The sequence below is a fragment of the Haliotis cracherodii genome, unplaced genomic scaffold, assembly GCF_022045235.1.
Source record: "Haliotis cracherodii isolate W230 unplaced genomic scaffold, xgHalCrac1.p SCAF_23, whole genome shotgun sequence".
Classification (NCBI taxonomy): Eukaryota; Metazoa; Mollusca; class Gastropoda; order Lepetellida; family Haliotidae; genus Haliotis; species Haliotis cracherodii.
The window spans coordinates 7918444-7943644 of NW_027266279.1; the positions used below are offsets into that span (position 1 = coordinate 7918444).

Here is a 25201-nt window from a genome sequence, read left to right on the forward strand (position 1 = left end):
GGTGAAATCTTGTGTCCTTACGATACTAGCAATTTCCGTTTGCCCGTTCCATAAGGTCCACGTTACCAAATACCGTGACAGCACCAACTCACTGTTATTTACAGCATGATAATATTACCCCTGTTGTTGCCTTGAAACAAACTTTAGTTGACAGGGAATGGATACATATATCATAACCGCCATACTCTTGACTTGTGAAAAGTAATATTTGTTGTAGTTTGACGATTAAATGTCAACATATTGTTTTCCCAATGGAAATAGCAAGATTGTGCGAAACCTCAATGCTGATTTCTCATATCGTTCCATGGGAAAAGTGTATCTGATCACCATTCCACAAAGCTACCTCCATGCTTAGGCAATTGTGAGTGCTATACTATAATGTGGTTCTTGTCTTATAAGAAAATGTTAAAATTCGCTTGCTAAATGTTTAAAGAAAATGGATCATTACGATCATGATTGTAAACATGGTAAGGTAGCTGCCATTATTGCAGGTTTCTGTACATGCATCTTAATAGTGGCAAAGGTAAATAAGCCTCCACTGTTATCCCATGTTTATCCCATGACCCAAGTATTTACCTGCCTCCTGATTTTGAGGAAAAAACAAAAACATCCCCTACCTCATCAAATAAAGAGGAGAACATGTCTAGACTAGGAATAGCGCGATGTATGTTCTAAGACATGAAATGGCCACACCCATTTATTGTATATTATTATGTAAAATGTCAACAAAGGAATATTGTATATTGTGATATAAAATGTCAGTGCAAGAGAATAACCAGTCTTGTTTGCTGAAACAGATTCTATTGGCAAAAAAGCGAAATGGCGGGAACGTATATAGATGAATTGATCACTGAAAAAAGTGACACCAGGTGTTGGCAGAAAGGGAAAGCATGTCTTGCAGTACAGGTGGCACCTACCAGTCACACAATCTGCATTCAACAAACCAGACAATCAGGTGATGGAGCAGAGTTTCCAGTGACACAATTGTGCTTTTACAGATTTTAGAAAGGGATGATCTGACAGGATGTAGAAGCATGTGTGTAAGCTTCTCGGAACTGTGAGGTATGAAGATGCTAAAAAACTGCTGAACTGTGAAAAACACAGTATGTATGTACATTGTATAGACCTTTGAAGAACATCTTTGTATACACATTTGATGAACATCTTTGTATACACATTAGAAGATCATCTTTGTATGTGCATTAGAAGAACATATTTTTATATACATCAGAAGAACATCTTTGTATACACATTAGAAGAACATCTTTGTATACACATTAGAAGAACATCTTTGTATACACATTTCAAGAACATCTTTGTATACACATTTCAAGAACATTTTTGTATGTGCATTAGAAGAACACATTTGTATGCACATTTGAAGAACATCTTTGTATATGCATCAGAAGAACATCTTTGTTATGTAAGTGTTTATGCACAAGAACACTCTGCCACCTCTTATATTTTGTACACAATGTATTTGTACCTTGAATAATGATGAGTTGTTTTGTTAAGGAGTATTTTACCAACATCTTTTCCTCAGATTCAACCGAATGTACCATTATTTGTCACCACGAACAGTATTTTGTTGATGGTCCTTTTTGAATAATGCTATTTGAGGTACATTGGATGGATTTTGTCCATTTGATGTATTTTAGACACATATCATTTTTATTCCACACCATTCCTTTTTATAAAATAAACTCATGTTTTAGCATGTTGGTTGCTGTGATCTCATGAATATGATGGTCTGTGTTACTGTCCAGATAGAACCACAGGAGCTTTAGATAAAAACATACACTGTTGTCCATATTTAGTTGTCCTTTGGTAACCTAGTGGTAGAGCGTCTGCCCGGAGAGCAGAAGGTCGGGGTTTCGATCCCTGGCCGTGTCATACCAAAAGACGTTAACAGATGGCACTAGCTCCTTTGATCACCACCTGTTAAAGAGCAAGGGTGGGCCAGTCTTATTTGCAGTGCAAAGTTACGTCTTTTGGCCACCCCAAAAACCTATGTTTGTGATTGTTTTCAGCATCGTCGGTTTCACCAAAGTGGTAAACGTCTGAGACCTCCATCACTTCAGGTTTTCCTCCCACCTTAAGCTGACACCATAATACATACGGTTCACAGCTGCCTGTAAGCTAGACACGCCCATTCACTACTTTGTGACAATGAATACTGCTTTTGCTATTGCACAAACATCAGAAGATGGGTAGAGTAGTGGTTAAAGCATTCGCTTGTCACGCCGAAGACCTGGGTTTGATTCCCGACATGGGTACACTCTGTGAAGCCCATTTCTGGTGTCCCCCGCTGCGATATTGCTGGAATATTGCTTAAAGCGGCGTAAAACCACACTCACTCACTCACTCACTCACTCGGGTCGTTTACCCTAAATCAGCACACATGAAAACAATGAACATGTGTAAAAACCAAACAAGTAGAGCTGATGGTATTTCCTGATTGAAGATAATCTTATGTTCATATTATGAACGGTGGTTGTTTGTTCTTTTTGATGTCTTGTTCATGTTCACTGGTTTTATAGCACAGACTTTACAAGTTCATTTGATCTGAAGGTTCATATCACTTGGGCTGGCAAGGCATTTATACATTTACAGTGTTGGATGTAAGTGTTTAGAATGTGCATAAACAGAGGTTACGTTTGTACTGATTTGTTTGTTGACTTTTGACCTAATGTCCCTTTTCCCTTTTCACCAGAATATAAAACATCAGCCCAACCTCAATGCCGAGTCTGGTGGCTACACAAAACACTTTATGAACTCAACTTTTATCTCATCTTCCCGAGGCAAGGGAGTTAACTGAGTGGAAACTGGACTTTTATAGTCAGTTAACTCACTTGCCTCGGGAAGATGCTTTTATGTCCATGATGACTGAGTTTAGTGGGGGCACGGGTGGCCCAGTCGTCTAAGGCGCCGCGATTCGCTGTGCAGAGTTGCGTCCCTTGGGCACGCCAGAAACCTGTGATTGTGGGTTCTTATCCCGGTTCGCCCCGATTATGTTTTTAGGTTTGTCAGCACCATACCCGTGCTCGTGGGTTTCACCGAAGTGGTAAACGTCTGAGACTGCATCACTTCGGGCTTTCCTCCCACAATTTGCTGACACGCCGCGATATAACTGGAATACTGTTTAAAGCAGCGTTAAACCCAACTCACTCACTCACTCACTCACTCACTGAGTTTAGTGTGCTGCGTGTCCATAGCGGTATTCAACAAGACACAAAATGAACTGAGAAAATTGTCATTTGGGAAGAAAGCGATAATTTACTGTATCGTCCAATACGAACGAAATGTTGGTGTATTGGTGCATACACCATTGAAGGAACGAGTGTCTGTATGCTCCAAACAACTGATGGGGTGTTTAGTAGAAAAGCTGACAAAGGCATTCCCAAACACATGGAATAGATACCGATTTCTTGTCTCAGTTCAACCTCTGGTATAGCGGGAATGTTGAAAGTGTGGCAATCAGAAGTTCGTACCTCAGACGAATAATGTCTGGAATTGTAACAAAGCGTTCACATTAAGTGTAAATACACATTTTGTCAGCGAAAAGGTAAAGTGTATTGGTCAGGGTTCGAAATCCATGATTCGCAGAGCTCCTGGGTTTGACCAAACTGGTAAACGTCTAACACCTGTCATAGTGACACGCCATGATAAAACTGAAATATAGCATTCAAAGCAGCATGGAGCCGTACTAACTTGCTGATGGAATGTGAATTCTGCTGGTTCCCGGCTGTCTCTACACTGCGACATTTTTAAGATACGAGGAGGCAGAATGCTTTAGCCATCCATTTTAGTCCATTGCCTTTTCTTACCGCCATTTTCGGTCACACTTAATTTTCCATATCGAACAACGCAGACAAATAATATTGGAGCTGTGATTCAATATACGGAAATGTATTTTAGACCCGATAAACTTTAATCAAGACTATTATGATATTGGTCTTGCAGTTGATTCCGAGCCTTAACTGGCTATTCTGAACGTACATTTAAACAAGTAAAACTGACGCAACGAAAGGTTATTATGCAAAGTTATCGATAAATTATGTTTCAGCCATAGATAAATAACTTGAATCTGTGGATTCCGGAAATAGAATCTGTGGATTCCGGAAGTAGAATCTGTGGATTCCGGAAGTAGAATCAACCGATTCTCGTGATTTTTGACTTGCAATGTTTTGAATGGTTCGGAAAGATCAATTACAGGGTACATTAACTCCTACAATGACATTTAATGATCTGTGTTATTGTTACAAACACAGACAGGAGATCCACTAAGTACACCCATGAAGGCTGGGTGCGGGGAGCTGGTTCCTGTGTTGTAAGTGCAGCAGACCTGCAAAGGAGAAACACGTTGTTGTAGTAGATGCGAACAGGAAATATTCGTAAAAGGCTTGTAGAAGCTCAGTGTTTGTCATATACCTGCTGACTGAGGCGTTAAACAACAAACAAACAAACACGTTCAGTAACCATCTTCATGTGGATGAGAACATGTAACATTTCATTTGAAATATGCTTAGTGGTCTCAGGCGTCGCAGTTCGTTGCACAGAGTTGCGGCCCTTGGGCGTACCAGAATACAAGATTGGTCCTGATTATGTTCCTAGAGTTGTTAGTACGATACCCGTACCCGCACTACACCATCATATACATTAAACCACGCTCACTCATCACTCACTCACTGACTCGCTCACTCAACACAAACATTACCTGCTACAGCAGACTGAAAGCCGGCGTTGTAGTCGCAAGCCACCTCGTTGTGAATGTAGTCGTTCCTGACGTCTTTGTAGTTGTCCTGGGCATCAGGTCCTCCAACCAGCGCTCCGTACAGCACGTGAGCGTTCGGAGCTGGGGAGTCGAACGTTCCCCAGTCACATGTTGCAGGAGGATTCGGGCACGTGCTGGAGCATTTGGCACATATGACTTTATGAACCCCGATATGTTTGCCCTCGTTCTTAATAAAAAGTAATCCTGTCGGCGCGTTTTCTGTGCTTTTTTACACCAAAGTAACGTTCCCCCTATGTAAGACGACACGACGTGGTTGGGATTAAAATACTGTTAAAAAAACCGAAAGAAAAATAAAAGACAATGGTGATGGCTTAGGGTTCTTTTTAGTTACGTGGATTTGCTTTAAGACAAAAACCGCGAGTGTTCAAGTGACCTGAAGTGCCGCATTGCTGGAGGGATATATACGTCCTCTCGGCTAGCACAGGAGTGTTCAGCATTCGTGACCAACTCGTCTTATTCCGCGGAAAACCTAATAGCGACTCATGCCCCTCTCGTAGCCATTTTTGCGATTGGGTTCTTAGCGCAAACGAGCATAGTTAAAAGAATTGTCAACTCGTTGAGTAATGATTTCACGTATATTTTCCCCATGCCATACATGTTCCAGATGCTGTTTTGATGCAAGAGAGATGTAAAATCAAAAATTATTCCTGAGAGTTCTTTGGCCGATGTACTTGGAAGTCATACGCGCATTCTGATTGGTCTGTCGTATTTTCACTCATAACATTCATCGATTGGGGGACGAGTCTTCTTGCAAGTTACGAAAAGCGGCGAGTGTTAACGAATGGCGTGTTAAGGAGGGACAAACGGGCAAACGGACAGCTAGGCAATAGGAGTCCTTCCACGGCACAGCATCAAAATGGCGTCGCCTGGGATCAAAACAGACCTATCCACAAGTGTTATAGGGTCACACATTTATTATTTCCCTCCCAAGTGTGAAACTTTCAAATATATATTTTCATTACAAGTATGTTTGGTTCAAACTTTGATGTTCACGACAACAAAGTGTTTATTTTTATTATTACAAATATTTGTTTGTTTTTGTTTTTTTACGCCGCACTCAGCAATATTCGAGCAATGTGACGACGGTCTGTGAATAATTGAGTCTGGGCAGGCGATCCAGGGATTGACATCATTAGCATCGATCCACGCAGTTAGGATACAATGACATGCATCAACCAAGTCAGCGAGCCTGACCACCCGATCCCATTAGTTGCTATTCTAAACCTATTCTCTACCCTGTTCATCACGAGTCAATATATTGAAAATGAAATGAAGCTTTTGAATGGCAGATCTAGTCGAAAAGATTATTCTTTAAACATCGGTTCGATTCTGGTCAAAGGCAAATATTTGTACAATGTGAGACGCCATGTTGCATTACGAGGCTTGGTCTTGTGATCGAATCCCAGATTCGAACCTTGGCCCACCAACACCTCACTGTACTCATAGGTTTTCCCAAAGGGGTAAACGTCTATCCTGTGTCAACGTTAACGCCTCAGAGATGTTCAATAATGCCAAATCGAAATACCGTTCACAGCGGTGAAAAACTCTCTCACTCAGCGTCAAGCCAACACGCCGTGATCTAACGTAAATACGGTTCAAGGCGGCGACAAACTCAACTCACTCACTCAACCAGCATCAAAGCAACAGGCCGTGATATAACTTAAATACTCTTCAAGGCAGCGTTAACATTAAGGCACACCAACTCTCCCGATTATAAAGCTCATCTTATGCCCTGTCGAGCAATATAGAATCACTACCATCTATTTACCTTCCAGCATGATGGACATGTAGCGGGTATTTGGATCCATAGCCGACTACAAAGCTCATGTGGTACTTGTTGTTGCCCAGCATGTAGGCAATCTGACCCACGGCCCACGCGCGGTAGGAGTCAGGGTGAAGGCCATCCTCGGCCGCTATTAGAGCCAACATGGCTGCATTGGCTGGAAATGGAAATACTCTCAAGGCAATGATGGGTATGTATGTCACGAATTCAAGAGCCTACAATCATGAATCGCTGTACACATAAGTGATGACACCAGGTGTTCACGCCCTGCTAAGCAGCCCTTGCCTTGTGGTGTATGTCTACATTGAATACCGTTGGCCTCAGAAAACATTCCACACCCGAAGAAATGGGAAGACGACAACATTTTGGTGTTACGACTGAAGTTGAATTCTAATAGCTGAATGTCTATTTGTCTATGAAACCAGGGGCTCTTCATATACCTTTTTACAGTCTGCCTTCGCTTCTCTCTGAAACTTACCTGCACAGCTGAATGATCTCCACTTCTCTCTGAAACTTACCTGCACAGCTGAATGGTCTTCACTTCTCTCTGAAACTTACCTGCACAGCTGAATGGTCTCCACTTCTCTCTGAAACTTACCTGCACAGCTGAATGATCTCCACTTCTCTCTGAAACTTACCTGCATAGCTGAATGATCTCCGCTTCTCTCTGAAACTTACCTGCACAGCTGAATGGTCTCCGCTTCTCTCTGAAGCTTACCTGAACAGCTGAATGATCTCCGCTTCTCTCTGAAACTTACCTGCACAGCTGAATGGTCTCCGCTTCTCTCTGAAACTTACCTGAACAGCTGAATGATCTCCGCTTCTCTCTGAAACTTACCTGCACAGCTGAATGGTCTCCACTTCTCTCTGAAGCTTACCTGCATAGCTGAATGGTCTTCGCTTCTCTCTGAAGCTTACCTGCACAGCTGAATGATCTCCGCTTCTATCTGAAACTTACCTGCATGTCTGAATGATCTTCGCTTCTCTCTGAAACTTACCTGCATGTCTGAATGATCTTCGCTTCTCTCTGAAACTTACCTGCATGTCTGAATGATCTTCGCTTCTCTCTGAAACTTACCCGCATAGCTGAATGGTCTTCGCTTCTCTCTAAAGCTTACCTGCACAGCTGAATGGTCTTCGCTTCTCTCTGAAGCTTACCTGCATAGCTGAATGGTCTTCACTTCTCTCTGAAACTTACCTGCATAGCTGAATGGTCTTCACTTCTCTCTGAAACTTACCTGCATAGCTGAATGATCTCCGCTTCTCTCTGAAACTTACCTGCATAGCTGAATGATCTTCACTTCTCTCTGAAACTTACCTGCGTAGATGAATGGTCTTCTCTTCTCTCTGAAACTTACCCACTTGAATGGTCTTCTCTTCTCTCTGAAACTTACCTGCATGTCTGAATGGTCTTCACTTCTCTCTGAAGCTTACCTGCACAGCTGAATGATCTTCGCTTCTCTCTGAAACTTACCTGCATGTCTGAATGATCTTCGCTTCTCTCTGAAACTTACCCGCATAGCTGAATGGTCTTCGCTTCTCTCTAAAGCTTACCTGCACAGCTGAATGGTCTTCGCTTCTCTCTGAAGCTTACCTGCATAGCTGAATGGTCTTCACTTCTCTCTGAAACTTACCTGCATAGCTGAATGGTCTTCACTTCTCTCTGAAACTTTCCTGCATAGCTGAATGATCTCCGCTTCTCTCTGAAACTTACCTGCATAGCTGAATGATCTTCACTTCTCTCTGAAACTTACCTGCATAGATGAATGGTCTTCTCTTCTCTCTGAAACTTACCCACTTGAATGGTCTTCTCTTCTCTCTGAAACTTACCTGCATGTCTGAATGGTCTTCACTTCTCTCTGAAGCTTACCTGCACAGCTGAATGGTCTTCGCTTCTCTCTGAAGCTTACCTGCACAGCTGAATGGTCTCCACTTCTCTCTGAAGCTTACCTGAACAGCTGAATGATCTTCGCTTCTCTCTAAAGCTTACCTGCACAGCTGAATGGTCTTCGCTTCTCTCTGAAGCTTACCTGCACAGCTGAATGATCTCCGCTTCTCTCTGAAACTTACCTGCACAGCTGAATGGTCTCCACTTCTCTCTGAAGCTTACCTGCACAGCTGAATGATCTCCGCTTCTCTCTGAAGCTTACCCGCATAGCTGAATGATCTCCGCTTCTCTCTGAAACTTACCTGCACAGCTGAATGGTCTCCGCTTCTCTCTGAAACTTACCTGCATAGCTGAATGATCTCCGCTTCTCTCTGAAACTTACCTGCATAGCTGAATGATCTCCGCTTCTCTCTGAAACTTACCCGCATAGCTGAATGGTCTTCACTTCTCTCTGAAGCTTACCTGCACAGCTGAATGATCTCCACTTCTCTCTGAAGCTTACCTGCACAGCTGAATGGTCTCCACTTCTCTCTGAAACTTACCTGCACAGCTGAATGATCTCCACTTCTCTCTGAAACTTACCTGCACAGCTGAATGGTCTTCGCTTCTCTCTGAAACTTACCTGCACAGCTGAATGGTCTCCGCTTCTCTCTGAAGCTTACCCGTATAGCTGAATGATCTTCACTTCTCTCTGAAGCTTACCTGCACAGCTGAATGGTCTCCACTTCTCTCTGAAACTTACCTGCACAGCTGAATGATCTCCACTTCTCTCTGAAGCTTACCTGCATAGCTGAATGATCTTCACTTCTCTCTGAAACTTACCTGCATAGCTATAAGTTATCCTTACGTGTTTCTGAATCTTACCTTCACAGCTGAATGATCCAAATCTGTGTCCGAAGCCTACCTGCATAGCTGAAAGGCCCCCACTTGTCCCTGAAGACCAGGCCACACGGCGTGTACTGCACAGTTCCCCCGGGCATGAAGTCCTTCAGAAAGTTCTCCACCATTCCACTGTATTTGTTGTCCTTCGTCACTTCATACAGAAGCATCTGCGAATGACAGATCAGAGCGGGTCATACCACATACATGTAGGCGCTTTGGGTTCATGTAACACGGACAGGAGACCGGTTAAGACCCGGGTTATAATTGATAAGAGGTGACTGTTTGTCGTAAGAGGCGACTGCTTGTCGAAAGACGACAAACGGGATCTGGTGGTCAGGCTCGCTGATGCATGTCATCGTATCCCTATTATGTGGATCGATGCGCAAAATGTCGATCACTAGATTGTCTGGTCAAAACGCGATTATTTTCAGATCGCCGTCATTTAGCTGGTATATTGGTGAATTCGGCGTAAAACAACAAACAAACACGGATAGGTATCAGCGGATTTGTTGACATTTCTAGTATGAATTGTGCATTGGGCTATAACCTAACCTAACAATAGTAAAATACATAGGGCCCTGAAGTAATCACATCTAACTGTTGGCGTTAACCTGTGCAGCGACGCCCTTGTCATCCCAGTCCAGCGCCCAGGCCGTGTCTGTGGCGACGTACTGCTCCGCCTCCTTCAAGTACTGGGACTCCTTGCTGGCCTTGTACAGCCAGACTGCCGCCAGGGCTAGCTCGTCCCGGAAGCCGGAGGACCTGCCACAAGCATGGGGAATCCTCAACATAATGGGGGGCTGGTTACACGTGTGACTCCGTCGCAATATTGCTACATGCCCCAAAGCGGCGAAAGAAGTGAGTATAAATCTGCGGCATGATATGGTTGATGTACAGCATCTACGGCGTAGTGCTAGGGTTGCGACCGGGTACGAAAACTGTACTCGAGTACCCGGCAGACAATACCCGAACCGGACTAGTGTACCCGTAGTTCAATGTTGTCCCACTTGTTTGTAATGCTTTTGCGAATACAAGGTCATCAAACATCTATTGATCTGTTCTAAGGTATTATGTTTTTTTATTAAAAGCCTGCATGGCTTATCTAAAACCAGAAGTGACGCAGAATATCAAAGTAAAATCTCTTGTGTTTAAAACTTTTTATAATGCTTTTTCGTGGAACTCGTCGAACTACCTGCGTAGCTGATACATATGCCACAGAGACGGCATTTGGTCTTTTTTCTTTGTGTCACCAAGGTAAAAATACGCCCAAACATTTGAACGTTTGTCCGCTTTGTCGTCCATTTTGAAGTGACTTACGAGTTATCTCCCTTGAAAGGCTACTCGAGTCCTGAAAATTGGACTCGAGTTCTAGGCTCGAGTACCCGTCGCAACCCTACGCAGTGCTACATTTCTCCTCACAACTTACCCATAGAATTCCTTCGCATCCGTCACGCTGTCACTGTACTTTCCATGGTGGGCCTTTGCAAATTCATAGAGGCTTTTAGCGGCTGTCAGCAGCTTTGTAGCATATGCCTTGTCTGAAAACACAATGCGTTGAAAGTGCACTTGGCGGCTAACAGATCCCTAAGATCCCGGATTTATAACAAACGTGTGTTTTTCTTCTGAATGGAGAACGTGTGGCAGGTGACGTTTGACATTATATAACAAAACATTTTTTTCTGTTCTGTTTGTAGTGCGCCTGCCCGGAGATCGCATCCGTGGTGGAGCGGATAGAGCGTCTTCCCGGAGACCACCTCCGTGGTGTAGTGGATGGAGAGTCTTCCCGGAGACCACCTCCGTGGTGGAGTGGATAGAGCGTCTTCCCGGAGACCACCTCCGTGGTGTAGTGGATGGAGTGTCTGCCCGGAGACCGCCTCCGTGGTGTAGTGGATAGAGTGTCTGTCCTGAGACCGCCTCCGTGGTGTAGTGGATAGAGCGTCTTCCCGGAGACCACCTCCGTGGTGTAGTGGATGGAGAGTCTTCCCGGAGACCACCTCCGTGGTGGAGTGGATAGAGCGTCTTCCCGGAGACCACCTCCGTGGTGTAGTGGATGGAGTGTCTGCCCGGAGACCGCCTCCGTGGTGTAGTGGATAGAGTGTCTGTCCTGAGACCGCCTCCGTGGTGTAGTGGATAGAGCGTCTGCCCTGAGACCACCTCCGTGGTGTAGTGGATAGAGTGTCTGCCCTGAGACCGCCTCCGTGGTGTAGTGGATAGAGTGTCTGCCCTGAGACCACCTCCGTGGTGTAGTGGATAGAGTGTCTGTCCTGAGACCGCCTCCGTGGTGTAGTGGATAGAGTGTATTCCGGGGACCGCCTCCGTGGTGTAGTGGATGGAGTGTCTTCCCGGGGACCGGCTCCGTGATGTAGTGGATAGAGTGTCTGCCCTGAGACCGCCTCCGTGGTGTAGTGGATAGAGTGTCTGCCCTGAGACCGCCTCCGTGGTGTAGTGGATAGAGTGTCTTCCCGGAGACCGACTCCGTGGTGTAGTGGATAGAGCGTCTGCCAGGAGACCGCCTCCGCGGAGTAGCAGATAGAGCGTCTGCCCGAAGACCGCCTCCGTGGTGGAGTGGATAGAGCGTCTTCCCGGAGACCACCTCCGTGGTGGAGCGGATGGAGCGTCTGCCCCGGGACCGCCTCCGTGATGTAGTGGTTAGAGTGTCTGCCCGGGGACCGCCTCCGTGGTATAGTGGATGGAGCGTCTGCCCCGGGACCGCCTCCGTGATGTAGTGGTTAGAGTGTCTGCCCGGGGACCGCCTCCGTGGTGTAGTGGATAGAGTGTCTGCCCTGAGACCGACTCCGTGGTGTAGTGGATGGAGCGTCTTCCCGGGGACCACCTCCGTGGTGTAGCAGATAGAGCGTCTGCCCGGAGATCGCCTCCGTGGTGTAATTGATAGAGCTTCTGCCCGGAGACCGCCTCCGTGGTGTAGTGGATGGAGCGTCTGCCCCGGGACCGCCTCCGTGATGTAGTGGTTAGAGTGTCTGCCCGGAGAGCGGAAGGTCCGGGGTTCGATCCCCGGCCGCGCCATACCAAAAGACGTTAAAAGATGGTACACACGTGCACGCACGTCGCTATGTAAGTACAATAATCTTTGACGCGGCGTTAAACCCAAATTCACCTCACCTCACCTTGTTCTTTGTCTGTAAGTGTGAAAACAAATGAATTCCTACCTTTTGTTTCAAAAGCAATTGCTCCAGCCGCCATTGCTGCAGCAATTTGACCAGCAACGTCACTTCCTGGATGCGCTGCTGTCACCTTATATGCTGGACGGGGCATGGTCATGTCCTCAGCACGACCAAACACATCGTGGTCCGTTTTGCCCTTGCCAACCTAAACAGTGACGTCATTTTCAACATGCTAAACACGGTGTAAATTGAAAACGCCAGAGAATAAATACTACGTCTCGAATATCAGTCGAAACAGATTGGGCTCAAAAGGACAATTTTATGAATGGATCACTGAAAATCTGTGACGACACCAGGTGTTCAAGAAACCCGTTATCCACCAATAATCCAAATCATGTATGATTGCGATGGTATTTTGACACGCATATCACGGGTGGTCCAGTCGTCTAAGCCGCCGCAATTCGCTGTGCAGAGTTGCGTCCCTTGGGCATGCCAGAAACCTATGATTGTGGGTTCGAATCCCGGTTCGCCCCGATTATGTTTCTAGGTTTGTCAGCACCGTACCGTGCTCGTGGGTTTCACCGTGGTAAACGTCTGAGACCTGCATCACTTCGGGCTTTCTTCCCACATTAAGCTGACACGCCGCGATATAACTGGAATACTGTTAAAAGTGGCGTTAAACCCAACTCACTCACTCACTCACTCGTATTCAAACACCTTTGGATTAATGTTATCAGGGGCAGATCAGGTGGGGACAATAACGATACAACGATAACAGTGAGAACACGTGATGGAACTTAATATACAAGTATATGTGACACTTGAGTTTATAATAACACGCCGGTTGTGGATTTCAGAGGTCCTATACCCACAGTATCCCATTCAACAAGGGATATTGAAACCTTTTATAAAATAAATAAGTCCAGTTTAAACACAGATAAATCTACAATTCGACCATATGTCAAATGCATTATACATACTCAGTTAGAATCAATCTTCAACCGTCATGATGCTTGCCGTAAGAGGCGTCTAACGGGATCAGGTGGTCAGGCTCGGTGACGTTGTTGATGCATGTCATCATGTTTAATTGCGTAGATCGATACTCACTATGTCAATCACTTGTCTTATTTACAGACCCCCGGTATGTAGCTGGAATATTGCTGAGTGCGGCGTAAAAAAACCAAAACAACAACAAAGATGCAAACTGCTAATATGGCAACCCTTGTGAAAGCATATATTTTCATTATTAGCGATGAAAATTATACGAATCGATCACTTAAAATCAGTGCCATCGCTTTGAAGCACTGGTGCCATCATCTACCAGCTTCCATTATACAGCAGGGTTGGTTGTTTTTGTTGTTGTTTAACGCCGCACTCAGCAATATTCCAGCTATATTATGTAAATTTGATATTCTAATTGATATTCTTTTATCTACAAGAGTCGACCATTGGTTTCCACATTCTTACATATATCTGTGATATATCTCTTATTCCAGACCTGGAAGTAGATCCCTGTTCACACGTCCATAGTCTCAACGCCGTTTAGAAAAAATGCAATTTGGGGATGACCTCACAGTGTGAATTAGAAATGTACTTTCACTGAGACAAAAACGTCAAACTCGCCATGTTGAATTCGCCAAATGAAAACGAATTCTGTCAACTCAGAAAGAGTAACATTGACATCACAGATCCGATCGTGAATCGTGTGTGATGTAGACATCAAAATATCTGTCATTTAGTTTTCTTTACTAATGGTATCTAGTCTACTTCCGGTGAAAGCGGAAGCTGGCTTTGTGTTGACGGGAATAACAGCGGGTGATACGTTTGCTTGACAGTGGTACGCGCGTTTCTCATCTGTCTTTCATGGAAGACGGCTTAATCAGTACTGAATTTGCCATTGATATATTAGTTTTAAAATATAAAGAAACAGTCGTACTGAAAATCACGTTTGAATGAGCATGTCTGGAAGAAGCTGAACGATCTTAATTGATGTGCTTCTGACTTTTTGCGAATACAATTGTGGTAAAGTGTTACAGCTGAATATGAAATTAATATTATGGGATGTTAAATGCACATTTCTTACCACGCAATCGTAGACAACCGTGAACAGTTGTTTAGGTTTGATACAAGTATTACTAAAGGCACAAGATATTTACTACTGTAATATGTACATGAATTGTCTGAGAGGCAATGTCGGAAGACAAAGTAGACACAATTTATGGATAACAACTTCATTAATATACTATTATAGCTATGATTGTATGTTAATAAAGTTGAACTGTGTTATGAAAAGTATAAAAAAATGTCAGTGTTTGCACATTATCTTTTAGATATTTATGACAAGAATACCTCGGGGCCAACATACATATTTAAGGATTGGAGAGTTATTCGGACATTCTACATAACTCACAATGGTGAGTGAGTGAGTTGGTTTTAACGCCGCTTTTAACAGTATTCCAGTTATATCACGGCGTGTCAGCTTAATGTGGGAGGAAAGCCCGAAGTGATGCAGGTCTCAGACGTTTACCACTTCGGTGAAACCCACGAGCACGGGTATGGTGCTGACAAACCTAGAAACATAATCGGGGCGAACCGGGATAAGAACCCACAATCACAGGTTTCTGGCGTGCCCAAGGGACGCAACTCTGCACAGCTAATCGCGGCGCCTTAGACGACTGGGCCACCCGTGCCCCCTCATAATGGCATTAAGATAGTATACTCTGCGGATGGAACCAACCTGTACGTAAAGTTCTTGTCTCGTTGGCTCCCAGCACTTAAGGAAGTAGTCAAGCGGCCATTTTATGCAGCTGTACATATAGTCCAGTTGATCCGATGTCACGTATGCGTCCTTGAACTTGAGCAGTCCCCAGGTCAACAAGGTCACGGACGCCCCCATTGGAAAATTAAATTTGATGTGATCTCCGGCTGACAAATAGAGCCATAGAGAGGTACTGAGAAATGAGCTGATTAACGACGACACTGGTGCATCCACTCTCCCACCTCATCTCATTGTAAGATAGTGAGCTAGTGAGTGAAAGGGGTTGATTTAAAGCCGCTTTGAACATTTTTGGAGTTCTATGAAGGAGTAGGGGGCACGGGTGGCCCAGTCGTCTAAGGCGCCGCGATTCGCTGTGCAGAGTTGCGTCACTTGGGAACGCCAGAAACCAAGACGCTCGTGGGTTTCACCGAAGTGGTAAACGCCTGGGACCTGCATCACTTCGGGCCTTCCTCCCAAAATAAGCTGACACGCCACGATATAACTGGAATACTGTTAAAAGCGGCGTTAAACCCAACTGACTGACTCACTCACTCGCTATGACGGAGTGTTAGATTGATGTGAGCAGAAAGCCCGAAGTGATGCATGTCTTTGACGTTTACCACGCAGGTGAAGCCCACGGGTATGGTGCGGAGAAACCTATAAATTAATCAGGGAAAAGCTGGGATTCGAACCCACGTCAAAGGTTTCGGTCTAAGGGAGGCTACTTCGTACAACGCAGAGCGTTTCCTTTGACGACTGGGCCACTCCTGTCAGACATCCAAATGAAACTCACCGTCATACCACCCCCCTGTGAGATCTTCTCCGTGGTCCCCCTTGTCCCCTAACGCTGAGTCCCCCCTCCAGGGGATCCTGTTGTCAGGGGGCAGTTTGCCGGATCGCTGGGCCTCGTAAAACAGAATGGAATCTCCAAGTAACTTCGTGTAGTTGTATTTGTTGTTTCCACCTAAATGTAGACCAGTCTCGATTATCCAACGAAACAAATCCCATTTGCGTAAATGACAAAATAGCCATGAAAAATATATGAATGGATCACTGAAAATAAAAAAAGTACAACCAATTATTAGAACTTCTTAAAAATAACATCAACAATAAGCTTTCGATATTCAACAAAAGCATCGTTTAGGTTTATAAGTTGATTACCTCCGTGATGTGACGTCATAGGTGTCGTCGTCACGTGACTGCTCAGCGAGGGCGTGGTTGACTGACCGGCTGTTTGGAATCCCTCAAAGTACAGAGATGCAGTTGGCAGGGCATGGGTGCTTGTGTGAGCTTCGATTTCCATTTTGATGGTTTCGCCTGAACGAAGGTCCTTGTTGTAATTCTTGTTGGCGATGACAAATTCCCGGCCGTTGTTGAGGCTCTGTACCACATGGGCATCCCATATCTGTCCTCAAGGATACACATCAAAATCTCTGTTTTTAATCTTCTTTTTCTTAATAAAACCTATTTGGATTTTTCAAAATGGTTACATGCACAACGTTGTTTTAGTTTAAATAGTCAATGAACAACTCTCCTTCGTAAACTCCGATATACAAATATGATATATAAGCAACACAGAAAGCATAGAAGAGTGCATTCCACCTCAGGTGCAATTATATAATATTCCTACGACAAATATTTTAGACGCACTTTATACAACTTTCTCAGGCTTTCACATTGCACCCATGGATTTCTATTTGAGCAGGGAGCGGTCGGATAGCCAAGTGGTTCGCTCGTCATGCCGAAGACCCGGGTTCGATTCCCGACATGGGTACAATGTGTGAAGCCCATTACTGGTGTCCGGTGATATTGCTGGAATATTGCTAAAAGCGGCGTTAAACCATACTCACTCACTCACTATTTCAGCAGCACTATCAATATGTTTTGATGTCATTGCTTTAACATGCTGGGGAGGTTTTTGATACATGCTTTATTTGTTACCGATCAGAGGACACACAAACCTTCGTTCGCATCCATAATATACTGGTAGAAAAAAAGGCCAATGTAGAAATATTGACGATCTATCAAATATATCACTGAATACGAGATTAGTCATACACAATGAAATCGACCTTGGTCTTTTCAGCTGTTATTCAAATTTAATGTGTACTGCCAAACCAAGCCGAAGCCACGTTTCCTAAAAATCGTATTAAGACAAAAGAATGCTTGTCAAGACATAGTCATGCGCAGTATGCCCAAATCCCATCGAACAACTTTTTAACCAATCAGATTGCCAACTATTCCCAAGGCAGCATGTCCATGCTAAATTCACAGTATTATCGTTATCTCATATGCAAGTATACAATCCCTCATTTGACAATTTATTTATTTGATCCCATAGTGAAGCAAAATACTTTTTATTGACCAAGCCCTCAATCAATTTCAAGCAATTGCTTATCAAGACTACACAAAGGTAGCCCAAGGACAATTCAGCAGTAATAAGGTCAGCTGATAAAATGTGCTCACGTCAATTTTGTTCACGGGTGTTGAGAAAAGGACATGTACTCTCCAGCCATGTAGTGACTTTGGTGCGTGTAGAATCAGGTCGGCTTAAAATCCATGGTCCAATTTTTGTTTTATGACCACTTCACAAGAAGTAAGCACAAAAAAATGGCAAAAGTAAACAAGAATGCACCGTGTCTGGTTCTCATCGTGTTCCCAAGTTTCTTGTCGGCCTCGCCTTATCTCATGATAAACGTGTTAATCGTGGACTGACTGGTCTATATACACCCACGCCAGTGTGGTACAGACAGCTGACATACATTCTATTTCTGTAACACCTGGTGTCATAACTGGTGTCTCTTTCCATAACGTCTTGTGTTATCGATGTTGTCTCTTTCTGTTTACACCTGGTGTCACCACTGGTGTCTATTTCTATAACACCTGGTGTCACCACTGGTGTCTTTCGATAACATCTTGTGTCTTCTCTGGTGTCTATTTATATAACACCTGGTGTCACCACTGGTGTCTTTCGATAACATCTTGTGTCTTCTCTGGTGTCTATTTCTATAACACATGGTGTCACCACTGGTGTATATTATTTAACACCTGGTGTCATCACTGGTCTCCTTCGATAACATCTTGTGTCTTCTCTGGTGTCTATTTCTATAACACATGGTGTCACCACTGGTGTATATTATTTAACACCTGGTGTCATCACTGGTCTCCTTCGATAATATCTTGTGTCTTCTCTGGTGTCTATTTCTATAACACATGGTGTCACCACTGGTGTATATTATTTAACACCTGGTGTCATCACTGGTCTCCTTCGATAACATCTTGTGTCTTCTCTGGTGTCTATTTCTATAACACATGGCGTCACCACTGGTGTATATTATTTAACACCTGGTGTCATCACTGGTCTCCTTCGATAACATCTTGTGTCTTCTCTGGTGTCTATTTCTATAACACATGGTGTCACCACTGGTGTATATTATTTAACACCTGGTGTCATCACTGGTCTCCTTCGATAATATCTTGTGTCTTCTCTGGTGTCTATTTCTATAACACATGGTGTCACCACTGGTGTATATTATTTAACACCTGGTGTCATCACTGGTCTCCTTCGATAACATCTTGTGTCTTCTCTGGTGTCTATTTCTATAACACATGGTGTCACCACTGGTGTATATTTCCTTAACACCTGGTGTCATCACTGATTTTCAGGGGCTAGGGTGGCCCAGTCGTCTGAGGCACCGCGATTCGCTGTGCAGAGTTGCGTCTCTTGGGCTCGCCAGAAACCTATGATTGTGGGTTCGAATCCCGGTTCGCCCCAATTATGTTTCTATGTTTGTCAGCACCATACCCGTGCTCGTGCGTTTCACCGAAGTGGTAAACGTCTTAGACCTGCATCACTTCGGGATTTCCTCCCACATTAAGCTGACACGCCCTGATATAACTGGAATACTGTTAAAAGCGGCGTAAAACCCAACTCACTCACTCACTCACTGATTTTCAGTGTTGCACTAAATACTTTTCACATCTGCTTTGACCTGCACGCCAAATGGAATGAGTTTCGACGGCTGACCTGACTGGTTACTCTCTTGCATTGGCGTTTAAATTTATATATAATAATAAATTTATATGTATTATTTATATCAAATATGCCCCGTACACGTAAGCTTAAATACTCCTGAAATAAAGTTAAGCACCACGCTTTATTTATTTTCATATATTCCGAATTTCCATGTGTCTTGTAGAAATATATACACGCGACGTTGATCTAGTATTGATAAATATCTAAGATACCACCGATACATAATGAAAGATGTAGAAACACAACTTCCCGAGGCAAGGGAGTTAAATGACTATAGAAGTCCAGTTTCCACCCTTGCCGAACCAGGATGGTATTATGGTTGGTTGGTTGTTGGTTGGTTGGTTGGTTGGTTGGTTGTTTAACGCCGCACTCAGCAATATTCCAGCTATATGACGGCGGTCTGTAAATAATCGAATCTGGACCAGACAATCCAGTGAGTAATATCATGAGCATCGATCCACGCAATTGGGATCAATGACATGCATCAACCAAGTCAGCGAGACTGACCACCCGATCCCGTTAGTCGCCTTTTACGACAAGCATAGTCACCTTTTACAGCAAGCATGGGTTGCTGAAGACCTATTCTACCCGGGTCTGGTATTATGGAGTTATAGTTTGGCTGGACTAACGAGTGTGTGCATAGTCCAATCAACTTCGCGTAACGAAATTAACATCCGGTTCGTTAACTGCCGTGCAGATTTCGGTCGACTGCACGATTTGCAAGGCATGTGTACCGTCAACTGAGCCTCAACAAATATCTTTTTTTTATTGTATAAAATGATAGTCAGTTAACCCTCGGGAAGATGGTAAAACCACTGCACATGTTGGTTCTTCCAGATTATATCGTGTGATGTGATGTGAAGGCGTCGCAATTCGCTGTGCAGAGTTGCCTCCCTTGGAAAAGCCAGAAACCTATGATTGTGGGTTTGAATCCTGGTTCACCCCGATTATGTTTCTAGGTTTGTCAGCACCATACCCATGTTTGTGGGTTTCACCAAAGTGGAAAATGTATAAGACGGAATACTGTTCAAAGTGGCGTTAAAAGCAATTCACTCACTCACTCACTCATATTATGCGAACAAGCAACTGAAAGGGTAGACGAAATAACTATTGTCATGGAATAGTAACATAATATGTCATTGAATAATCGATTTTGATTTCTGTAGTTTAATATAAGTGTATCGCGCTGTCACCAACAAAAAATAATGTATTTCGTCAGAAAATATATCAAAAGCGAAAAAAACTTTCCACGATCACAAGAAAACTTTACGAAAGCTGAGTCCATTGTATGATTCTGGTTATACCATTAGCATGTGTTTATGGATCACTATCAACTAGGGGTGATGTGAACGTATCCTGCCCCACCAGTGGCGCCCGTCGCAAACACATGCAAAGGCAAGACAATTGTTTACCTGAAAAAAAACCGCGTACATATGGTACAATTCAAAATAGTTAATTTATACGGTCATCATTTTTGTGATTGATGCGTCAATTCTTGAAAAATCCTCCACGTGTCTACATTAAACTGTTTGAAAACCGGCATTTTCCCGAAAAACTAAATTGTCCCAGAATATTCTAGACAAAATACTTTTACAGCACGAGCCAGCCAGCATGGATCTCATGTGATATTCGCCCTTGAGTAAAAAGAGAATGACTATATTTCGTTATAACACCAGCTCATTAGGGGATAATGAGATAGGGTGGTAAGACTCCGATTTGGCTGATTGTGTGTCATCGTGCCCCGCTGATTGTCCTGCATGCATTCAGTCGCTGGTTTGTCCTGCATGCATTCAGTCGCAGGTTTGTCCTGCATGCATTCAGTCGCAGGTTTGTCATGCATACATTCAGTCGCTGGTTTGTCATGCTTGTATTCAGTCGCTGGTTTGTCCTGCATGCATTCAGTCGCTGGTTTGTTCTGCATGCATTCAGTCGCTGGTTTGTCCTGCATGCATTCAGTCGCTGGTTTGTCCTGCATATATTCAGTCGCTGGTTTGTCCTGCATGCATTCAGTCGCAGGTTTGTCATGCATGCATTCAGTCGCTGGTTTGTCCTGCCTGCATTCAGTCGCTGGTTTGTCCTGCATGCATTCAGTCGCTGGTTTGTCCTGCATGCATTCAGTCGCTGGTTTGTCCTGCATGCATTCAGTCGCTGGATTCTCCTGCATGCATTCAGTCGCTGGTTTGTCCTGCATGCATTCAGTCGCCGGTTTGTCTTGCATACATTAAGTCGCTGGTTTGTCGGTTTTGCCTCATGAAGCTGAACTTGCCGAGATGTATCTGATACATTGATTGTCTAAAGCATTGTCGTTTATTTTTTACTCCTTCCGGGACATGTCTGTCCAGTTTTTCCAAACTAAAATAAATAACGTTGAGTATTCTTGTTGACAACATACAAGCGCCAACGCGTTCTATCTTTCAGCGCATAGGTTCATTAGACTCCAGTCTGACAGGAAGACTCCATTGTGGTTGTCCATTTATCATTCCTGTCATGATGCAGTGGAAAGCTCTAATTGGGCACCCTTGATGCGTTTTGTCATATTCGGTATCAATTACTTGAGCTAACGGACTGAGAGCCCGGATGCTGATCACATGCTTATTTAGTTAGTTGCAGACAACATCGAATTGCCAGTCGTCCCCATTCATCTGCCGTCTCCATTCAACAGTCAGTATTCAGACGTCAGCAATATCCAGTCATCAGTCAGTAGTCAGACGTCAGCAATACCCAGTCAACAGTCAGTTGTCAGTCCTCAGTCATCTGCCGTCTCTAGTCAACAGTCAGAAGTCAGACGTCAGCAATATCCAGTCAACAGTCAGTAGTCAGACGTTAACAATACCCAGTCAACAGTCAGTTGTCAGTCCTCAGTCATCTGCCGTCACCAGTCAACAGTCACCTGTCAACAATCAGTTGTCAGACGTCAGCAATATCCAGTCAACAGTCAGTTGTCAGTCCTCGGTCATCTGCCGTCACCTGTCACCAGTCACCAGTCAGTTGTCAGACGTCAACAATATCCAGTCAACAGTCACCAGTCAGTCGTCAGTCATCTGCCGTCACCAGTCAGCAATGGACGCGACTCATTTGAACACAAATGCAACCGATCTTGATCGAAATAGGACTCCGTTTACCAACAACTCAGCTTGCGTACGTACATCCATGATAACCAACCAATTATTTATATATCTGATGATTGAAGCAAGCATGATACCTTTAATTCTCCTGAGTAACCTACTCATAATTGGAACCGTTATCTTCTCAGCGCCTTTAAGAAAACCCCGCTACGTCCTCATCTCAAGCCTCGCCATCGCTGACTTCGCCGTCGGTGCAGTCGTCCTTCCGTATGATATTCTATATAACCTAGTGCCTGGATTAAGGAACCTGGAAGCTGGATGTGTGGTGCAGTTATGTTTATGGGTCTGTGGGCTTGGGCTGTCCATTACCCACCTCTTTGCTATTGCGCTTGAACGGTTTCTGGCCATTCAGTTTCCCTTCTTGTACAGAACATCGTACACAACATCCAGGTGTGTCACAGTTGCCGTTTTTGTTTGGACAATTTGTATCGGCCTCGGATCTGGCGCTTTTCTTGTCGAGAAGAACTGGAATGCGGAACACGGTTGTAACATGCGAGGCATTTTGACGAGTGCTTATGGTCGTGTGTTCACCTTCTATCAAATCTTTTTGATCTTGTTCACTTTGTTTATTTATTTCCGAGTGCTGTGCGTGATCCAACAACACAGGAAAATAAGGACACAGATGATAAGTGCAAGTCTGGTAGCTGAACGTAAAAGATCCATTGTATCGTTTCTGGTCTTTGTCTTGTTTCTTGTGTTCTGGGGACCAGCATCATTGAATGGAATATTGTCCAGGGTCCTTGGTGTCACAGACCTGTCACTCTCAAAGTCTCTCGCCCTTCTCGCCACGGCAAACTCTTTCATCAACTTCATCGTGTACGGTCTGAAGAATAGAGAAATGCGGATGGTGTGGAAGAAGATGCTCCCGTATGGCCAAGCAGCTTCTGCAACACGAGGCGTCCAATCACAAGCTTCTCGGGCCTGCCACATCCCGGAAGATTGTGGTGTTTCAACTGTGTGTAACGTTACACCCGACGGGGAAGCCGGAAGTACTCCATCCACATTGGTTTCGATGGTGAATCTAGGAGAGACAGGTGAAGTACAATAGGTAGAATGACTACCAACTTGTAGATGAAGCTATTGAACGTTTGGAAAAATTACATTGTTACACTGGTGTCCCCCGCCGTGATATTGATGGAATATTGCTAAAAGCGGCGTAGAACCATACTCACTCACTCGCTCACATTGTAACAGAAGGGTCTGGGGCCGATCCAAAATACAAACTTTCCCAGAAAATGCTTGAAGTCAATAATTAGACTTCAGCCTGCCACCTATCTTGAACTGTAATGCGCATGCGTCAACTTCGAAAGACGTGCTCCACACGAGCTCTCACTTTGAGCCAAAAAAGCAGTGAATACCTGCAACCTGAGATCAACTTTGTTCACTAAAAGTCTCTTTGGTACCATGTGACCATATTGTGGACGAAATTAAACTTTTGCGAATTATTAAACTTGTAAATTTGTGTAAGAAAAGCTTAACTTTCCGATACCTGAATTTCTCCACACGATACGGCTCACGAACTCCACCAGCAGATGTGTATGTCTCTTGATACAAATCATCAACAACTCTCTCATCATGGAGGGGTCATCGTATTGGCTGCTTCTCTCCTATTAAGCAACATAACATCTCCAAATCAAGGGCAAGTCGTATTACTGAAACTTTAATGAGCAGGCAAGTGAAAATTTTGTTAATCTTGAGTTGTTGTTTTTTAGTTGAAAAAGAAGTTCGACCATGTCAATCAGGGATTAAGAGATGATTATGACGTTTTGAAAGGTGAAAATAGTGAGCTAAAAGCACAGGTGATTAAACTTAAAACCGTGTTGAACAACCATGAAGCCCAAGGTCGTCGGAACAACCTTGCCATACATGGGATTTATGGTTCACCGTCAGAAAGTGGGAATGATGACTTCCGGTAGGCAGAAGGTAAACACGAACACGAGAGAACCACACAATGTCTACACATTTGATCATCGACTTTGGATGCGTAACAACGCTTCCCGATTTAATTTTTGCTAGTTATACTCATTATTACAAGATGGTCATTTCTTGTTTAGCAGCTGGAACATTCGGGGAATTCACTCGATGCTCAACGACCACCTGTTTCATCAGTACTTTCATGGTGTTGATGTCATAGGACTAGCTGAAACCATCCACAATGACGACTCAATAGCTAATGCTCTTTTACCAAGGGGGGGGGGGGCTGCTGTTGAAGAATGTAGAGCGGTGGGGCGGCTGCTGTGAAGAATGTAGGTCGTTATTCTTGGGGAGGGGTGGTGGTGTCTGTGTATATTCGTCGTTGTATTTCTATGGTTCATGACGAGTGGGTGAACTCTGTATTTTGTGGTGTTTCATCTTTGACAATCCGGAGAACTATTATAATGGGATTAGTATACATCCTGTCCGAAATTTCACCGTTATACAGCATGGATGAAAATAACGGTATTGAGGACCTTGACACTTTCATAGCTACAATTATAGTGAGTGAGTATGGTTTTAAGCCGCTTTGAGCAATATTCCAGCAATATCACGACAGGGACACCAGAAATGGGCTTCACACATAGTACCCATGTCGGGAATCGAACCCGGGTCTTCGGCGTGACGAGCGAACGCTTTAACCACTGGGCTACCCCTAAGGAACCGAAATTGAAATTTTGTTGTGAGGTGATTTGAACAATGCACGCACAGGATACAACTGGAAATCAGCTCAGTGACATTTGTATACACATGGCAATTAACAGTTTTCAATGCCTGTGTACAACGACAACATGTGACTACCGAGCTCCAAAATTTCATATTTGTATCTTTGATAGTA

The 25201-nt window shown here is 44.0% G+C and overlaps 1 pseudogene; it reads right to left on the bottom strand.

Annotated features, from left to right (window-relative positions):
• Positions 1–4158: 4158 nt before the first annotated feature.
• Positions 4159–17894, bottom strand: LOC139471541 (uncharacterized; annotated as a pseudogene).
• Between the last annotated feature and the right edge of the window lie 7307 nt (positions 17895–25201).